The sequence below is a fragment of the Anas acuta genome, chromosome 5, assembly GCF_963932015.1.
Source record: "Anas acuta chromosome 5, bAnaAcu1.1, whole genome shotgun sequence".
Classification (NCBI taxonomy): Eukaryota; Metazoa; Chordata; class Aves; order Anseriformes; family Anatidae; genus Anas; species Anas acuta.
In genome coordinates, this window is record NC_088983.1 from 50301744 (window position 1) to 50323210 (window position 21467).

The 21467-nt window shown below is 37.9% G+C and overlaps 2 long non-coding RNA genes across 2 annotated transcripts; both read right to left on the reverse strand.

Moving 5' to 3' along the window:
* Positions 1-337: 337 nt before the first annotated feature.
* LOC137856601 (uncharacterized) lies at positions 338-2262 on the reverse strand. The gene is made up of 3 exons (XR_011096619.1): positions 2085-2262; positions 657-780; positions 338-469 (listed from the first exon to the last, which is right to left on the reverse strand). It is a non-coding gene; the product is annotated as an uncharacterized lncRNA (long non-coding RNA).
* Positions 2263-9128: 6866 nt separating this feature from the next.
* Positions 9129-20902, reverse strand: LOC137856600 (uncharacterized). Its single transcript, XR_011096618.1, has 3 exons — positions 20478-20902; positions 10666-10775; positions 9129-10365 (listed from the first exon to the last, which is right to left on the reverse strand). It is a non-coding gene; the product is annotated as an uncharacterized lncRNA (long non-coding RNA).
* Between the last annotated feature and the right edge of the window lie 565 nt (positions 20903-21467).

A 21467-nucleotide genomic window follows, 5' to 3' on the forward strand; every position in this document is an offset into this window, starting at 1 on the left:
AAATAAAAGTGCTTTGAGCGTAAGACTTTGAGTACTAAGAATTCAAAAGCCAAACTTTGAATACTTCAACCCATAATAGTGATACAAAAACATACAAGCTGCATTAAATTAAAAAAGTGAATAGAAGAACTCTCTAGTTCTTTACAATAACACACAAAAAAGACCAGCAACAACAAAAAACTCCCCAATACCTTCTGAAACTTCCCTAGAAGAAAATAAAAGACTTCCTATGAATCCAGCTTTTATAGCTCTCCCCACACTCCCCACCTGCTGCACACACTTGAAGCATGCTGTGACCACTCATTGCCTCAACAGATTGAGCAGCTCCACCTGGCTCCCTGCCTCCCCACCTGCGGGCATGGGTCTCCTTTGGGTCATAGTTCTGGGGGTTGTCATCGGGCTCTGCTGTTCAGGGAGCGTAAAGCTGTACTGGGTACTGCAGGCCTCCCTTCGTTGGTGACTGTTCTTGCTGCTTGTGGATGAGGTAAGAAATTATTTTTGTTGCTATCGTTATTTTGTTAGGGTAATCCTAAATCTAGATAAATTTAATTTAACTAAAGCTTAAGGAATTGGTGAGGGAAGGGAGAGGTGCTCTGCAACTTCTAATAATGGAGGAAAATGCAGTGGCAGTCTCTACTTGTGAAGCTCAATCATACCTGGATTAGCTGGCAAGCTTATGTAGCTGATTTTGAAGGGGTATTTTTCACCGCTTGACTTTAATCTTCTGATTTTGAAGCTTAGTCTTCTTGTGTTCTCTCTGAGGGGGAAATGAGCAGGTTCCTGCAGAGATGTAACAAGTACATGCATGATTTTCAAAAAATACTCCTTCTCCAGATGATTTTGGTCACACCACTATGCTGTTGCAACTTGAAACCAATGCTGATGTGATGGGGAGGGTTGTGCTCCTGTGGAGCTGTGTCATAGTCAGTAGCCCCTATTTAAGCTAACTGCTTGGAGAGCTTTTTAGAAATGTATTATGTCAATAGAAGCTATTTTTCTTGTGTTTATTTGAATGAGGTAAAGTTTGTACTGATGTATTCTTCTTTGTGAAGTACTGTGAACACGGTGAAGCTTGAAGGAATGATGGGAAAGGTTGCATGGCTGCTAATTGAAGTGTGAGCAGAATTTTGGTGTTCTTGCCAAAAGCAGGGGGTGTTTGGTTCAGCAGAGAACCTACTGTGTATTCTGGGAAAGATTAAAGAGATACAACAATGTATTGTATGCCTTGAATAGGAGATTCTGAGCATAGTATAGGACAACTGAAGAGAGGCCCCAGTCAGTGGATGTATATGCTGTACCACAGAGGAATCCAGGTGGCTCTGTTTCATTTGGGGTGCCTAGGTATCAAAGCAGGCAGAACAACTGTGAAAAAGCAAACAAATATATTAATGTATTTGGGAGTAGATGATAAGGGTTATTTAGCTTTACTTTATAAGGGAATACTTTTTCTTAGTATCTATGGCTATCAGGTATGTCACTGGATTTTATTTAATATGCAAGCATAAATATTGATTGAATTTTGCTTGGAGTAAATAAGCATGTCAAAAGATTCAAAGATGGTACAAAGAAGTACACTTCAGTTTACCCTGAACTTAATATCTCTGAGCTGGGTTATTAAGTGTTGTATGTCGATAGTTTCTATTTTCCTACTTTGACTTAGTTTTTAACTCAGTTCAAGCCTTTTGCTTTCTGATGGCATTGCAGACTGTATGGCACAACTACAGGTGAGAGAATTCTGGAGAGGAGGATGTAAATTCAGATTCTTCCAGGCTGCTACTTAACTCTGTGTCCTTCAGGAGCTCTCACAGCTCTAAATCCATTTGCATTCTTGTCCCTTCCTGGCTGTCACTTTTCTGACAATTCAACCATTTTATGAGTTTCTTTCAGAGACAAGGAAGTCTTTTGTCTACAATGCATTTTACACCTGAAGCTCCTCATATAATGTATAAAATGTCAAGAACATTAGTTGCACTGAGGCGCTGGACTTTACAAGCGTTTCAGCTGAGATCTTGACAAGTTAAAAGTTTAATAAAGCAAGTTTGTATATGACAAAAAGTTAACTTAAGTTGTGCTCTGCCTCATACCTTCCTTCTTCCAATGATTCCTCTCAAATGCCTGCTGAATTCCATCTTCTTGTTTACTGCCTCTCTCAAAAGCTGGAGAGCCGTTAACCTGAATTAGTAGCTAAAACTCTGGACTAACACAGCTGAGAAGAATTCTAATGAATGATGTTAGCAGTCTGCACATGCTGCAAAACATACTTTTGTTTTATTGCTTTGGAGGTCAATACACCTCAGTGCAGCCATCCTTATGAGCTGAGATTATTCCTTCGCCCTGTGGCTGGCAAAGGGGAGTAGGGGGAAGCACCTGGAGCTGGAGATGTGCAGCCCTGATGCAGGTTGCTAGCCAGGGTGATCAGAGGGTAGAGCTTTCGCTCTGGATCCAAGTGAGAGAGTAAACTAACAAGAACATAGGCTGGAGGCATATTATTTTTAAGAGAAAACGCGTGGGGACTTGTAATCTGGCTTCCGAAAGGCTTTTAGTGGCTTGGAGAAGCAAGGGGATGCATAAATAAAGAACATTATTTTAAACATTCTTCCTAACATGCCCTCTGTGAAAAATAAGCATTCTAACTGAAAGGATTAGCTTGCTTCTAACACCCATGTTACACTGGCAATAATCCCCTAAAGAAAAGTTTTTATTTTTAGGGGAAGATGTAGGTGAAAAATGTGGCTGGAGGTGCGTATCTCCTGCCATTAATACCTTTAAAAATGCTTTCAAACGAAGATATAAAGTAGCATGTGTTTGAAGTAGGGTTAAAATGAGGAAAAAATCCCTTATTTAATGAAATCAAATAGATGTTTACTCAAAATTTTGGGACAAGTGTACTTGAGAAGGAAAAAAATAGGCTGCCAGGAAGTGTATTATTCCTTGCTCACGAGTCTACAATTTAAGAAGTTTAAATCACTTATTCAAAACAGGAACAGCACATTAATAATTAAATTACACAAGTACACAGATTAATTTTTGCAAGATAATGTAGTGGTGCTGCCTGCATGAAATATTCCGTCAGATAATATGCAAAGTATTTTATAAATATTTGGGTAGACAGTCGTAAAATAAAGGTTTATTGAATGAATTATTTGTAAACAGAAAAAGCAGCTGTTGCTTCTGAGGTAGCTGCATTATTCAAGGACTCAGCAGAACTTTTCACAACAGCAGTACTTGCAGAGTTATCTTTGGCCCAAACTTTTGCTTTCCACCCTTACACTCTTAGCTAAGAATGCCTGTGTAGTTCTTCTATGTACTAGTTTGTAGAACACTGATACCATGCAAGATGAAAAACTGTACATAGCTAAAACATTTGTTACTGTAAGCTCAAACCTTTTAGCTTCAGTGCTATAATGTCTCATGGGTTGTGCTTGTTAAATTAATGTACTCTTAATTAGGGTTGTCAAGTAAAACTTTGAATTTAGAAGTTCTGCAAGTAGATGGGGAGAATGCAACTATAGCCATGCACCTCTGTTAATCAGATTCCCTGAACAATATAGTCTCTAAAGTAATCAAGTATTTTCTTGGCACATAGCTGAGCAATAGCTTGCTTGGCAGAGGAATGAGCTGAAAATGAGCTCCTTTTCAGCTTCACAGAGAGGTTTTGACGCAAAAATACACTCAATTTCATGTGTAGCAGAAACATGCTTAGGATCCGTGCATACAAGGAAGGGGGCAAATGAAACTGCACGTGCTGGGCTGATGCCCCAGGACATTGGAGAAGTGACTCATCCTAGGAGCTTTGTTCTTTTCCTGGCCCTTCTACTGTAATGTTGGAAGGGGTCCCCTGAAATCAAAGGTGAAAGGAGATCTCAGTTATGTGCAAGCTATGTAGCCAGGCTACAAGGTAACACAGGCCTTGCTAATTTGTATAATGCTGAATCAATTTCAGTCAGTGCTTGAACAGGTGTTTTGCAGTTGCAATTCAGATATTACTCACTTTCACTCCAGAATAAATCCAAAACAACAAATGTGTATCAATTATATCCATTTTGTGCACACAGTGTCAAGTTGGTGCAAGTGACTGGCATATTATTCTGTCCTGAATTTAAACTGCAGCAAGGGTTTGAGTTGAACTCAGGATAGCAAGTCACACTAACCGCTAGGCTGTCAAACAAGTCACTCATTACTTAGTCTGCTTTTTATTTTTTGCCAAACAACCAGAACTTCAGGGCAGGTGGAAAGTGTCTCTTGCCTTTATCTCCTGGCGTCTTCCTCCTGTATAGCCCTGCATCTGTAAGATTTGGGACACTGTGATGGATGAAAATGGGAACAGAAAGGACAGACTGGTTGTAGGAGATGGATGGCAGAGGAAGGCCTGGGGAGGTTTAAGGTGGATCTTAGGAAGAACTTCTTTACTGAAAGGGTTGTTAGGCATTGGAATAGGCTGCCCAGGGAAGTGGTGGAGTCACCATCCCTGGAGGTCTTTTAAAAGATGTTTAGATATAGAGTTTAGTGATATGGTTTAGTGGAGGGCTTGTTAGTGTTAGTTCAGAGGTTGGACTTGGTGATCTTGGAGGTCTCTTCCAACCTAGATGATTCTGTGATGAGATCCTGGTAAACCCACCTGGAGGTGTGCCCCCAGCTGGATGCCAGGCATCACCTGAAGGACACTTGTAGTTCTTGCAAGTGAATGAAACCAGTCTAGTTCCAAAATTAATCTACTTCCCTCTTTGTTTTGCTTTGCTACAAGCTTGCTGTGGTGTTGCAATGTTATTTCTTACATAATTATAGAGTAGGCTTGTTTTCAGATAATGAAGCATGGAAGTGAGGAAGCTGACAGCGAATACCAGTATGTGGAGAGGAAAAAGCTGCTTCCCCACTTCATTAGTGTAGTCCAGCAAAAAAAAAAAATAAAAAGTTTTAAATAAAAAGGGGCTGGCTTACCTTCTACCTTCAAGAACACTTAGGCATTTAAAGAAGGGGGGGAGGGGTGGAGAGTGGGAAGAAGAGAAGGCAGAAGGGACGCAAATGCTGCTTCCCTATCTGAATAATGCCAGTTTTCTTTTGACTCTCAGCATTTTCTGATGAACTGGCAATAAGAAGCTAATGGGTTTGTGACTGAGTTAAGCCTTCTCACTGCTCCTTCTATGGTTCCAGATGCCTTTCTGAGAGCCTCAGCAGAGCGTAGCGAGAGCTTAACAGAGGGTTCTGGGCTCCATTTTTGCTTCATCTGCCTTAAAAGGGGGTACTGGGTTTCAAAGTTGCTGGCTCTGGCCTTGAGTACTCTTGGACAGCTTATTCATACCACTTGTGACTGAAAATCTTCCAAATGGCTGGCTGGCTGGGCAGTTGCCAAGCCATTTAACCTAAATCTGTGCATTGCAGCTGCCTTCAATTTTAAATACATCACACTGATCTCCAAAGATAGTTCATCTGTAACTATTTGGTAAGGATTCTCTGAAACAGCTTCTGCATGTTGGAAATTCAACAGAAATGAAATATGACCCCCCTGAGATATTAATCCTGCTAAAATGAATCAACACATTAATAAATGGCAGGAACCTGAGAAAATAGTCTCAGAAAAAAGGCACAGTGAAGGATAAAACTTTAGAGGTTTTCCTCTTGAATAATGATTTAAGAGCAAAAGAGAATAACTTATATGGGCTTAATTATTTCCATTCCATGTCTTTATCCATTGCCAGAAAATTTTAATTAAAGCAGAATAGGACTTCCTCCTGATATGACAACTACATAACAGCTTACAATGTTACTTTTAATGGCTGGGAGATGGATGACATAACTGAGGCAAAGCTTACTCAGCTGTACCTAGTAGCGTCCTAATGATGCCTGCTAATGCTACTCCAGCTAGAAACCTTTGCCTAGTAGAAAGGGTGCATTTTTCCTGTTAAAGCAATAACTGCATGCTATGGACATGTATAGTTTAAGTAGCATTTATAAAATTCAGTTTCAATCACTCAAAATGTGCAATGAAAGGAAGACAGGTGCATTTGGGGGTTTGAGAATGTTTTTTGCATATTGCTCTGCCTAATTATGTCCAGATAAATGATTTGAAAACCTCAAATTTGTAATGAGAAATATAAGTAAATGTTCTTTGTGGTACTTGATAAACTGTCTTCCTCTGTAAATCACGATTTCATAGAGTATTAGAAATAAGATATATCTGAACAATTGGAAGGGATAGTAATTAGAGAAAGACTTTTCTATCTATAAAACCCTCCCCTTGTTCTAGGAAAAGACTGGCAGTGTTTCAAAGATTTTGATGTTCATCCACACTTGCAAGTGAATTATTCTTACTGTGTTAATGTGTCTTTCCTTTTTATTAATATTGTTTATATTTATCTTACTTGTATTACCCTGTCTGTCATAATACTTGAGTAGGTAGTACATTCTAGCAATTTCACTGATAGAAACACTGTTGAAAAGACATCTTGAAGCAGTGAAGCAGGATGGTACGTGAAGAGTAACTTAAAATTACTATTTCACATTCATACTAAAATATCACACCTATGGTATGCATACAGGTATCTACTAGGGAAAAACAGCAAGCAGACAACTAAAAATCTGTTCCAAAATCAATGCATAAATCAGAACAGCATTATTGCATTTGTGCATTACTTATGTGTTTGACTCTTATTAGGCAGATTTCAAGCATGCATTATCCTGCAGGAGTTCATGGGTTTTTGGTTGCTGCAGTCTTTATTACAAATATGCAGAATATCTAAGGCCAATGCTGAGAGTTCCTTTACTTATGTATTATTATTGGAAATAATTTTACTGCTCTGAGTTCCAAGCTATTGTGAAAAATGTTTTTAAGCATGCATTTAATTAGCTATGAATAAGGAGGAAAAGGAAGCAACCACCAATGTAAACTTTAAGCCAAACCATCACCTTATCAAATGTTTTCAAAGCTAGCTAAGAATCTAATTCTTTACAACAAGTGCCAAGGGAAGTTCAAGCTACAGATGCCCTGGTGTTTTTAGTTATCCTTAAAATATTTAAGTAGGTATTGCACCTTGTAATTGTATGGGATGAATGCACTAAAGTTTTTGATATGGTGCTTAGAAGTTAAAACAGGCGATTAGATGCAAGGAGTGCCAGCTTTATTTTTATTACTGTCTGCTTCCACACACCCTTACTGCCTGAATTTCAAAAAACATTTTTTTGGCTTGTAGATCTGTGCTTGAGGTCCCAACCCTGCTATAACTTTCTGGACTTTGAACCCAGATCACTTTAATCTTGGTATTCCTTCATTTATTTTCCTAGTCTGTAAGGGTGATGTGTTCAGTAGTTATTAAACTCAGATGCTACAGTGCTGTGGACAACACAACACAAAGGCTGCCAACCTCAGGAGACAAAAGGCTAAAGGGCTTAGCTTGTGTCAAGCACCCCAGTACTCCTGAGTAAAGGAGCACTTAATAAAACGAAACTCATTAAAAGCCTTGAGTGATGAGGTAAACCGATATGCAGATGAAATTCCTTTCATTTTTTAACATAAAATGTTCAGATGTAGTTTTCTTGGTGTCAGACTAGCATCAGTGCATTCTGACAGCATATTAGATAACTTGTTGACTTTTAGCAAGTTATTTGTGATCAGAATGATTGACTTGAGAATCGCCATCCTGACACACCAGTACTGCTCATTGGTGTCTCACCTTGCCTCTATCCTGAATTACTGAAACTAAGCTAAATAGGCGTAATGCTTGTTTGCCAAAAAATTAAATTACAGATCCTCATTGCATGTCTCCATCTTCACATGCGAGCCTATATTTGAGTCACTTGTACTCACCTGACAGTAAACAATCATGTGAAACCATTTGCAAAAAGCTGTGATGTGACTTAGAAGCACAAAGTAATTCACATGAGTCACTTGAGTTCAAAGAAGAGCTCTCAACCTTCAGATTGCTGATGTTAAACTTTTAAATCAAATACTTGTGTTTTTTGCTATAAGTTTAGAGTATGTTTGTACAGCATGCAAGTTTCCTGTGTGCAGAGAACTTCTGTAAGGCCTTTGCACTGACTGAAGTCTCATTGAAGTATATCCAGAATGGGTTTTGAAGCAGTACAAAATGCACAGTAAGCTTTGGCTGGGGCCGCCTCACTGAAGCAAATCAAACTGGAAGCAGGGAGATTTTTTTTCAGTCTCTCCCTTGCGACTCCAGCCTATAAAGAAAGGTCTAGCTTCATAAATGAAGGGCCATGCAATTAGCAGCTCGATGTTGGAAGTATCAGAAGACCATGGCTGTGACAAGTGGTGATTCTGTCTGTGCATTCATTTATCATCTTTTGAGAAATGTTTTTGTTCTTTCACCTCCATGCAATTAATACATGGCTAGGTGTGGTGTCTTGTCAGCCTGAATCAGTTGTGTTGTTTTACATGGGCAGACTGATGCTACTTGTGTGATCTGAGGTGATTTATGAAGTGATTGCTCAACAGAGAAGGTAAATATTTTTTTAAAAAAATTGTTTTCTAATAACTGATTTTTCAGGAATTTTGTGAAAGCATTATGAAACCAACCCACAGGCACTGGTCTTCCCAAAACAACACAGAGAAACTCATCTTTTCAACTCATTAGCTTATATTTTCATTCCTCCAAAAATAACTCTTCAAATATGCTGTATAAATAGTGAGAGTTCAGTGACTTTTCATTACCAAGAAAGTGCATATAGAAAGCATGGACACTACTCTTATGGAATGTAGATTATACATATTACAGAAAAACATAGAAAAACATTTTACTGTCATTTTAAAATTATGTATTCAATTTTTAAGTGATATTGTAATGAAATTATCTACCATAGATGAGAATTCCTCCATTGACATCTGACTGGCCTTTAAACCAAGCCAAATTTATTGACATCCTAAAGTACAGCCACAGGACCACAGTTGCTCAAAGTGTAAAACCACACCTACTCCTAGGTGTCTCAGCAGATAAACAGTTTAAGATTTTAAGCATGTGTATGAAAGATGTGTCCTAACTCCTAATGAATTATTAGATCCTTACCCCAGCAGGCAGAGATGGCATATTTATGACGGTAGCTCAAGTAACAAGATGGTGTGGCTTACCTAATGTAAAGATATGATATGGTATAGAACAGGTCAGGTCTGGGTTTGAGGCAGCATATGCCCCATCTGGCAGACAAGATGCCTGGGTGCTCCTGCTGATGGTAGGCCATCCTTTCCCCAACACTTTCCCAATGCAGCTTGTGTTCAGCTATTGCCTCTTTCAATTCTGCTTACATCAAGGGGACAAATCACCAATTCAATGTGCCAGCACAAAATAAGGAAATATATGCAAACAACTAAACAGAAATTAGAGCAGGACAGAACTGTTTAATTAGCAATATATGCTACAGCAAGTAAGAATTAATACCAGCTGCATTGTATTAAACATATTGAAAGATGGGTGTTATGTACTGAAACTCTATTGTGTGTAGAAATCATTCAAATTAATCCCCAGCCTTTCTCCTTGAGCTTCAATATTTATTGCTTCTAACTCTACTCTTTCTACAGCAGAAGCTACAACAAAAGCAAATATTACTGCTTTTACAGAAAGTGTCAGGTACTTTTTAATGATTAAGCATATTTTGATCTCATTCAAAAGTAATGTTAAGAGGAAACAAAATAAAATGAAGATAGAAGTAAGGAAGAATTTAAATAAATCACTAACCCCAAAGTGTCAGATTCTTCATGTCCTTTTGCAGGTAGAATAAATTAATAAATGAGCAGTCTTGGCACCAGTCCTGTAGCATTGCTCTGAGGTGCCAGGGGATGTGTGTGCTCTGGGATGTACTAACAGAAATATCTTGGGATATCTCCACTCTTCCTTGCTCTGCACTGTTCTTCATAGGGGTCATCCTCCAATCTTTCCCATTACAGGTTCCAGTTTGTGGAACCATTCTAAATCATTCCTAATATGCTTTTAATAACTTGTTTGCTTACAGTGCCTACTCTGCTGTTCAAGTACTTCCAAACCCCAAGTAAATAAATTAACAGGAAGGGAGCTTCTTTTTGTCAAGTAAAGGGATATGTCCTTGATAATGTTTATCATGAGAACTTGCAGATAACAGTAGTAAAGCCCAGAGTAATTATAACTGCTATTCTAATGAAAAAGTTGGTAGTATAAATACTACACTGTTTAATATAGAGTAAATAATAAAAGGCCAGAGCAAGTTATCAAAAGATGTCAGCGTTTTGCACTTTTCAGATTTTTCCCTCAGTTTCACAGGGAGAAAGTAAATTTGTCACTCCGAGTATCAAGTTATGCAGTGTATCTTCAGAGATGAGGAATACAGTAGCTCAGGTGGTCAAGTTCAATTTGAAATTTCCAGAAGGGTGATTAGTAGGAAGATCTGAAATGGAGATTATAAGTAATTTTTGGTATATTAACTCTGCTGTTGGGAGGTTTGTATATGTATTAGGAGTGGGGATTTATAAACATACATTGGCTATTTCAGTTACAAGCAGTTTGGGGAAGGCTTGACTTAGTATCCTGTTCAATGCTGAGCACATTGTTAGCAGTTCAATAAATAATGAACATATTTTCACAGCCTGTTTCATGTTTCACAATGAGGTGACATTCACAACACTCACAGTGACATTGAAATGTTTTCCCACCTCTTTGTAGCAGAAGGGGCAGAGAGAAGCATTACCATTAGAAAGCAGGGTGATAGTTAGAGTTAAGCATTGTGAAACTTCTGTCAGGAGCCCAAGATGAAGGACTGAAGGACTCTGGATTTGAGCGTTGTGCTTCAGCTTCAATCTGAAAAAAAAAAAAAAATCTATATAAAAGTACACATTTACAGTGAAGTCCTTTGAAAAACTTCTGTATCATGAATCTAAGGCAAATTTTTTCATTCCTCGATGCTTGAAAATCAAAAGGTAATCTTTGATTTACCTAGTGGTTTAATGTGTCTCAGGTTACCTTTTTAATCTGAGGTTTAATTACTCCAGATTGCCTTCCAATGATTTATTGGAGAATCTTTATTTACCAGTGGGCAATAGACTAAAAGCAATGATTCTGAGCATTAATGATTTCAGAGATTAATATCCTATGCAGTTTGTCTCCATGAATTTATTCAGACCAGATGAGCTGAAGAGAGGGTAGAATAGAAACAGATATGACCTCAAGGTAATTTCCCTCATTTTTCTGAGAAGTCTGTGGACTGCTTGACTTTAAGCAGTTCAGTCCTGCATAGTGGCTCAGAGGTTGCACTCTGCCTCATACTTTCCAGAAGGAAAAGTAGCTTATAGAGAAACCACAGCACTTCCAGCACAATTTGCTCATGTTTTGCTTTAAGAATAAAATGGGTTTACAATGTGTATCTGTTTCTAAAACTGGGGGAAAAAAAAAAACACACCATGGAGTGTACTCAAATTTGGAAGACTTTAATAATTAGCTTGCTGTGATTGAGACATTGTATTAATGAAACACTGGCTATTTTCACACATCTAGAAACTGGTAACATTGAACTTCACTTTTTATTATTTAAGTTACTGCTTTCACTAGATGGCGCTTTCTCTTCATCACAATGTTTAACTTGTTAAAACTCCTTAATTGATAAATGCTCACTATTGTCTCACCACCCTCATATGGACTTGTTCATAGCTTAGCATTTGTGTTTACAGTCCTTTAAGTAATAAACCTGATGAATAAAGCTTTTTCAAGTGAAGATGCATGGGGTGGGAAAGCTTTGCATGTGGCCTATGGGCCCTGTAAGGAATGGAGGACATTTATAAGAGCATTATATCTGACAGCTGTGGGAAAGGCTTTTTTCCTCCTCTGACCCTAAAGCATGAGAAAAGTGACTGCATTGTCACCTAATGTATTTGAAGACTCATGGTTTTTCTAATAAGAGTGTAATCCAAGAGTGCAGTTAACTGTTTTAACAGCCACTACAATGTCTCATATAAATTGAACTGCAAAATGCAGCCTTCATTCAACCTGCAGTTGAAAAACGGATGTTTTGTGGGGGACATTGCCTTGTGGGATGGTCAAAGTCTCCTATTCACTGATTGATAAACACATACTTGTTAATTGCTCCAGAAGAAGGAAGTAGGATGTGAGCCCATATCCTCTACTTCCCTGCCCACTCCACCATTTCCCTATCCTCCCTATAGTGCCATTGACTGTTGCTCAGTGTGAATGTGTGATATGGTTCAGTGTGGTGAGTACTTATGGATTTTTGATTTGGGTTTAATGTTTAGGTCACAAAAATTAAAGTTTGTAAAAAAAAAAAAAAAAAAAAAAATCAAAAATATATAAATTGTGATGAAATTGAGTTGGAGAACCCTACGTGTAGACATAGTGAGTCATGGTTGTTGTTATTCTAACTTATCTTCTAGCCATTGGCAGTTATAGGCTATTTTATTCTTTGATGTTTTATTTTTAGTTATGGTAGTGTAAACAAGTTTCAGACATCATATGAGTACCAGTATCAGCAGGGAGAATTTAGAGTATATAATAACATTAAGTCACAAGAGCCACACGAAAGATAGTTCCCCTTTATATAGTGATCATTCCTCAGCTTGAGGGAATTTTCTAAAATTCTAAAGAGTTTCTTACTATATACAGCATGTTTTCAATTAAAATTCCTTGGGATTTCACATATACAGGTATGAAAACCAGGAAATGAAAATAAGGAACCACTTCATCCTATTACTTATATGCTAGGGCAGGTAAAAGGTTAGGTAAAACATGTTCTAATCCACACTGCAAACAGCAGAGCATTGGCCAGTGATTATCTGTGATAGTTTGCATTCTCTTAGGCTGTATTCCTCTTTGTAAGAGTTCTTAAAGGACAGAAGTTCCTGAGGAAACATGGCTATCAGTGTCACCAGAGTTGGAATTAGTATCTGTACTTGCAGGTATTCTGAACATCTGTAAATGTTTTAAGTATATTTAAGTATATAAAGTATTTAAATGTACTAGTTTGAGCAGAGGAGGAAGTATAATCAGAATGAAAAATACCATAAGAATATGTCTTTACAATATGTCTTTTATTTTGAAATAAAATACTAATTTATAATCAGTGCTTTGTATTATATAAAATCATTGTCCTCATTGCTTTTTGTCACATAGATTTCCAACTAGCTTCCATAGAAAGAATACTAACTTTTTCAAAGTGTCATGTTGTAGTAAAACTGCCATATGTTGGAATCTTAAGTCAATAAAATAGTTTAGCTTCTTGCTTTTTAGGCATTACTGGTTGTATGCATTTACATTTATTATGTAAAATTAATGCTATCATCCAAAATTTGTGTGCATAGAGCACTGTCAAACTTCATATGCTAAGGCTGAGACTTTTCTATAGCAAAGATCTATCTGCCAGGAAAACACTTCTTCAATCATTTCTTTCAAAACAGCTGACCACATTGACTTTTCAGCAAGCAGATGAAGTTTAGCTTAGTCACCTTTGTGTCACGGATTTCTTTTGCTATTTCATGACAGCTTGCTCAAAAGTGTTTATTTTGAAAGGTGGTCATTTGAAATGTGTTTATTTTTGAAAGGTGCAGCAGATGCATCTTAGTGTTTAGGAGCTGAAACTGGTATAAAAATATCCATTTATATTAAGTATATCCATCTCTTCATAGATTATTGCCATGCAATTACAATTCCATACTAAATCTCCCAGAGGAGACAGTGCTAACAATAAGAATGAATAGCAGTGCAGCCCCTTGCTCATGTCCCAGATGCTTAGTCAGGAAGAGCAGGAATCTGAAGACTGTAATGCTGGTGATATCACAGATAACTCTGATATCCTGAAAACACTAAGTGTCAGGAGTTGCTGTGAATACACTGTTTTAATTCCTTCAATTTTCAAGCCTAAGGAACATCATGTCATATCACAGTCCTGGTGAGAGTTCTGTGGAAAAAATATACATGTACAACTATGTAATCAAGACTTTACCATAAAGCATACTTAGAGAGGGACCAGTGAAGGTTATAGAATGAGCACTTATTCTGGCAGCTTTTGAATTATTGACATTGTAGCCTTAGTCTTTATTATGTAATGCAAGTGTGTGTGTAGCTTGGTATAAAATGAATGAAAGTTGCACTTAAGGCTCTTAATTGTCCCAGGTTGACACCTACTGATTAACACGTCATGCAGTTAACATGCATGACACTTTGGAGAGAAGAACAGCAGAGGATTTTTCTGTAAGCATTCTAGGTCTTGTTAGAGAATAAGATTCAAAGTTAGCCTAAAGAGACTGCTGTTGTGCGTTAGTTTCTAACAAGAAAAACTTCTCAAAATTTATGCATGAAATTGATTTTTCAGAGCATTGAATACAGTCCTTGACAGATTTGTGACACAGAATGAACGTTTCAGTGGAGACTATAATCTCCTTTGGGCTAAAACTAGGTTGAACACTTATGAGGATGAGACTGGATGAATGCAACCTGGAAAACAACAAAGGGGCTGTTGATCTGTGCTTCATGAATTTGACTAGTTTTGTTTCTTAAACTCATGTATATTTTACACTATAGCATATTACAGCACACAGCTCTACTGTGCAGTTTTGTGCGATATGAAAAAAATCCTTTGGTTATTTTAAATGAGATGCTGGTAACTTAATGAGGCACCTGCCAGTTCTTTTGTGTTAAGGGACAGTGAATAATTATTCCCAATGCAACTTCTCCATGTCATACACATCTTTTTGCATCTCTCTTCCAAAGTAAAGAATCCTAATATCTCTGGTTTGCCTCAAGTCAATGTCATTCTCTTTCTTTGGCCATTCTTGCTGTTTTTTGTGTATATTTTATAGTTTCTTTCAAAATTGCCTTTAAGAGGTAGCAAACTTACACAGGACTTGTAATAAGCAGTACTGAAGGGATTTATATACATGTAGTGTCATCTTCTTTTTGCTCTCAGTTTCTTTTCTAGTAAGTATCAACATTCAGTTTTCTTTTGACCACAAATGAATATTGAATGATACTTTCAAAGAGTTGTCCATGCCTCCCTAATCACTTTTCTGAGTATCAGTAGATTTAGAGCTATCACTGTATATATTTTCCTCAGAACAGTACTTTCTTCATAAACACTCATTTTGCATTGGATTTTATCTGCCATTTTATCACAAAGTCACTTAGTGTTTTGAGATATTTCTGTTATTCTTTGTAGTTCACTGATTTTTTTTTTTTTTTTTACTGTCTTAAACTTTAAAAAGCAGAGGTCCCGATGCAGATTTCTGTGGGCATTTTAATGCTTGCCACAGATTTTCTACCTTTGTCAGTTATCAATTCATGAGGGAAAATGTCCTCTTTACCCCATGATAGCATGGCCTTTTTACCCTTAAATTTTCAAAGCTAACACCTTGGAAATCAAATGTACTATATCAACTTTTTGCAAACATTTTGATAAATTATGGAAGAGATGCTCACTCAATCAGACTTAACAAGGCTAAAGATGCTCATTGAAGCTTCTGGTGTCACCAACAAATCAGAAATGTAAAGCATCCAGCAACTGCTTGGCAAACTATTGCAAATGCTGGGGCTAGTATTTTATTGAATATATCATTGGGCAATTGGCAATGGCATGAAGTTCAACCAAGGTTGATGCTGGGTGCTGCCCCTGGAATGGAGTAATGCTGATTACAGGCACACACCGGGAGCTGAGTGGCTGGTGAGCAGCTCAGCAGGAAGGGACCTGGGGGTGCTGCTTGGCAGCAGGTTCAGCATGAGCCAGCAGTGTGCCCTGGCAGCCAGGAGGACAAACAGTGTTTTAAGACATGTTAAACATGCCATTGCCAGCTGGTCAAAAGAGGTGATTCTCCCACTGTATTTAGTATTGGTGCAGCCTCACCTTGGATATTGTGTGCAGTTCTGGGTTCAAAAACATAAAAAAGATGTTAAAGTACCTGAAGGTTCCCAGAGGAGGGCAACAAAGCTGGTAAAAGGGCTTGTAGGCATGTGCTGTGAGGAGAGGTTGAGGACATTTAGGTTGTCCAGCCTGGAGCAAAGGAGGCTGTGAGTGACCTCATTGCTTTCTGCAGCCTCCTGAGAGGCAGGTGCTAGTCTCTGCTCCCTGAGAACTGATGGCAGGATGTGAGGAATAGCACACAGCTGCACAAGGGGAGGGTCAGACCAGATGCTGGGAAAAATGTACTTACCTTGAGGGTGGTCAGACACTGGAACAGGCTTCCTGGAAGGTGGTTGATGTCCCCTGCCTGTTGGTGTTCAAGAGGCAGTTGGACAATGCCCTCATAGCATTCCTTACCTTTTGGTTAGCACCGAAGAAGTCAGGCAGTTTGGACTAGACAATCTTTAAAGTTCCCTTTCAAGTGGACCTTTCAACTGAACTATTCTATTAATAGTCAAGATACCTTGGATACTAAAATGTTTTCTGTGACCTATTAATCTTTTTTTTTTTTACTAGTGGAAGGTGACTTTGACAGTCAGATGATCAAGGTTAAAATGAGATCCCTGATTGGACCCTACCAATCTGTCAGACTTTCCAGCAGAAAGTTCTCTATTTAGAAATAAGGAAAACAAGATAGAATTTGATAAAAATCACTTCTAAATTGTGGCCCAGAATATTTTCTTCTATTTCTGATGGTCATACATCCTCAAGCATGAAGATTCTCAAGCAGGCAAGAAAAGTCAGTATATAGGCACATCTATATCATTAATTAGAGTTTTTATGTAGGAGTAGTAAATTCCTTGAAGATAGAGAACTGGGATTGAATCAGACAGGCTGAGGATCCTTGGAAGTGTTCTGTCTAATCTGATATAAAGGAGGGATGTCTTTGTTTCCTTAAGGAAGGGCAGGCTTTGGTTATATATTTAGCACCAAAAGAGGGCTATCAACTGACAATTTGAGCAAAAGTGGGTGACTAGCACTGAACTACATATTATGCCTGTACAGTGAGATATCAAAGAGATGATTGAACATGCTTTGAAACTGGAAGCAGTATGATCATGCTAATTAGCCTCACAGAAAGACTGGGTCTGCCACCTTAGGTACAGTGTCACGCTAATACAGGCTGGTTGCTTTTGGATCCAGGCAAATGTACCAGCTCAGACACATCCCTTCAGGGATCCCAAAAGTAGTCTCTTAACATGCCCTTGACATCTCCTAAACTTCCTTGGTGTCCCACAATGCATTATGATATTTTTCAGGTGAGGTAGGTATGAATAATCTATATGAAACAAGTTGCTCAAGACGTGGAACTTCTGTTATGTTTGTTTAGTCATAGCCATCATGTAACAAATGGTTGGTGGATGCTGCTATGCTCATCTTTTATTTACCTTCCAATTTGCCACTAGCTGTTCTTTGTCATCTGTTCAATGCTGTATTTGTCTTAGTAGAATAACTTGTAGTAGGCTCTTTCATTGGAAATTACTTATCTAATGAGGTCATTGACCTCAAATGTGCTAATAAAGCCATCTTAATCATATGCTTGTCTTTAAAAATAAATATATAAGAAATGTGAATCCTTTTCTAAAGGACAGGCAAGTGTTATTTCATTAAAGTAATGAATGAAGTAGGAGAATAAAGAAATTTTGAGGAAAGGAATTATGCCTAGACCAACTTCTAAGGAAATATATTGTCTGGTAGTATTTCAATGCTTGAAACTCAGTTTCAGCTGTTCTATTAATAGTGTTCTTCTGTTTTAGAATTCTTTTGTACAGTATGTTACATTAGTAAGCATGATATTATAGTAAAACTGAGGAAAAGAGGTCAAATCCTAATTTTCTTCTCAGTTATACAAATTCAATATTAATTGATTCAACTCAATAGAGATTTTTGACACTCAGATATGAGATGTGAATTCAGTATCAGGAATTCTGGATGTCTAGTCACTTCCATTGCACTTCAAGTGGAACAGAAGGAGTACTCAAGATAGATGAATTAGTCTCCAGAATATAAAGGAGAACACAAATCATAACGCAAAGTGTGACACTACATCCAGGCAGACAGACGCACAGACCAAATACTGTCAGTTCTTCTTGCTTGCCTTGTTCATATTTTAGTAAGAGATCAAAAACTTGGTGCACAATGGATTCTTGCTAAAGTCTTCCATTTTTAAAGATACTACTGGAAGATCCCACTGAAGTATAACTAACAGCATGCATCTGTCTTCCCTTGCCAAACCTGAGGAAATCTGTTCATGGGAATCTTGTGATGTTCCAGCTTTGCAGAGGCCATTGTTTGAATCCAGACTCCTCACACACCTCATTCATTAAGCAACATGAGTAGAATTGAATATAATCTGAGGCAGCATTACAGTCCTCCCACAGCATCAGAGCAGTTGCACATAGGAGACATTTGTGATCTGCTTTTTCAGAATTTCCCCTTGAAAAGTCCAATAAGCACTTGAAAATAACCTATGTGATCACTGTTAGCAGAGGCCAAAAGAAGCCAGTGAGGTCAAGATCCACCTAATGTCCCTTAATTGCCACAGGTGTATGAATCGGGAATATGGACTTTTCTCCACAGCCAAAAGCGATTACAGAGGTACAAGGGAAAGTTTCAAGGGTTATAGGCTTACCCATCTAGCATAAAACACAAACCTGCAGCAGGGAAAATAAGAATATAAATTCTTATAGGTAAGAACTTATACCAGGGTGAAAATTAAACCACAATTATCAGCCATATTAGGCTAGTCAGAATGGTCTCTCAATTGATTAACTTCAGAAGACAGGTGTTCAGCATTGCTTCAAGTATTTAACTTTACAGAAACACTAGTATGAACTGTACTTTTTGGAGAATATTATTTTATTGTTCTTTTGTATTTATACTGAAGAAACCTATAAAATGAACTACACAGACTTATATGCTCAAATACAGGAAATCAGCCATTCTGAGAGGGGAACAGGATAATCAAATGTCTGAGTTTAAAAAAAAAAAAAAAGGTATTTTAAATGTTTTGTTATGTTTTCCAATCTGTACAGTCAGTGATCTGTTCTTTTTTTCCCTTGCCTCATCAGGATGTTGCAAATATGCAGCTGCCTGCTCAATGGAGTTAATGAATTCCAGCACAGGTGCTCTTGATTGTATTGCATAATTGAAACCCTTTTTCTTTTTCCTATTCCTGTCTTTGCATCTTCATTGTGCTTTATATTTCCTTTCTTGTTCTCTCTGGATGGCTCTGAGTTGGGTGGTTGAGGGAACTGAGAGTTGGTATTTACACTGCAAAATGAAAAACAGCTCTGATTAAAAGGGCTAATGTAACACAGCTGAGTTTGAAGGAGTTTAAACATTGGGCAAGCACAGAAATTGAGTTTTGCAGGTATGCTACTGACATTGTTTGTAACCTGAGATTTCATAAGGTTTCTTTATCTCTTTTTGATAAGGCTTCTGTGGGGCTTTGAAGCATTTTGAATTTGTGATATGCTAAATATAGGAGGCAGAATAGAGAAGACAATGCTAAAACAGACCTCTATTAATAAAAATAAAACCCTGGCCCAACCAAAGCTGTGGCAAAATTCCCATCAACTTCATTAGAATCATGAAATCAGGACTTTTTTTTTCAAGACAGATAGAAAACTTAGCTTAATGTGGATCAGAGTTGCCATTAACTGTGTTGAAGATGTCTTTCTGTGTGTGGGGAAAAAACATTCTGGTTCAGGCTTCTTTATCAGAGAGAGCCTTGGATAGTATCATGTTAGGTTCTGATATTAGAAACCCTCTGAATTTCTAGGGCATATGAATGGAATAAAGCAGGTCTCAACTGTATAACTGTATAGAAAGTCTATGTAGGACAGCTAGGAAGTTTGATTTGCACAGGCAGTTCCTAGATGCAATTGTCAGCTGACAAACACTTTGGATATGGCAAATGCATTAAAACTGACTAAGCCCCATGCATTTAGCTGGCAGCAGATAGAAAGAAAAACCCAACAAATGAGAGATTATTTTGGTTTACTGACAAGGAATGCCATTTATGTGTCTTATAGAATGAGAACTCTCAGTGGAGAGAGCCATGCAGTAGCTCACCACTGTCATTGCAAGAAAATGCAGCATGGAACAGAGATAAAGCTGTTTAGTGCCGCCACCCACTTCAAAAACAAGCAAAAAAAAAACAAACCAAAACAAAAAAAAAAAAACAACACAAGCAAACCTTGAAGTTTTGGAAAATAAATGAACACGAAAGCAACAGACAGGAAGACCAAAACTGCTTGTACTTTCTACAGTCGTGAGCTTAAAACAAAAGGTAAATTACCTGTCACTGAGACATGAAATTTCAGAAATGGTATATAAAGTATTTTTCTAAAATACAGTAGTGAAAGATATCAAAGGCTAGAACTGAGAACTGTGATTTGAGAATTTTGTAAAACACAGTGAAACTGTAGTCTCGTCTCAACATGTGATTCAACAGAACAAAAATGTTTATTAAAAATATTAAAAGATAAGGCTATTAACAGTAGTTACCATTAATTCAGAAAGTTCTTATCTTTGGGTCAATACAGCTGAAACTAACAACACATACAAAGTCTTATTTTTAGTATTAATATGCAACTTACCTACAACAAGTAGATAGTATGGGAACTAGCCTTACACAGCAGACCAACATACTGAATGCTGCTGTAAAAAAGCCAGTTGAAAGAGCTCCAAAGCCTGATGGGGCTGCAGCATCAGGGGCTGTTGAAGGCCAAAACAGTGTGAGTGGCAGGGCACTGGTAGCCACGTGTGGTGCTGGAGGCCCCCAGCCCTGTGCTGTACCCCAGCTCTGTCCTCACTGCTTGTGGGCAGCCAAGAGATGAGTGGTGTTGCTGGAGCTGTCAGATGTTTTTGTAAAACATAACTCAAGACCCTGTGGTCTAGGGACTGCTGATGGTATCTTCCCATAGCAGCAGTTCTAGCTGGTGATGTTAACAAAGGAGTTAAATATATGCAGGAGAGATGAGGTGAATAAATTCCATCCTTAGCTAATGGCTGGATGAAAAATGCTTTGCCTTCAAGCTTTAATTTTCAGGTCATGCTATTAAATTACTTGAGCCTTCTATCTAATGTGCTGGAACATCAAGGGTTGATCAACTTCAGGTGGGGGACACAGGAAAAAATGCTTATGCAATGGGGAAGATAGGTGAGATGGGACCTGATTTAACTCAGAATGTTTCCAGCTTATTATTGGCCTAAGAGGAGTCCAGTACTGCATCAGACAAAATACTTAATGTATTTAATATTCCAGAGGAAAGGCACACTGAATAAACTGAAAACTGAAGACCAGCTGCATCAGTGCCAGTGCTTGCAACTTAGCCTTGTGCTGTTCCAGAGATACCACTGCTGAAGTCCACAGCGTATTGCTTTCTTTGCTTCACTGCATGCCAACAACCATGTACGTTCTAACAAGTGTAGTATGATAGTGCCTAAGGTACTACTTAATAACACATGTTTTTTTTTATATTAACTAATTTTTCCCAAAGTCTGGGAAGAATCCAGACACAGGATTTGTATATAAACTGTGCATCACCAAATTCGTTTTTTCTTGTTTACTTGGTGCTTTATTTCCC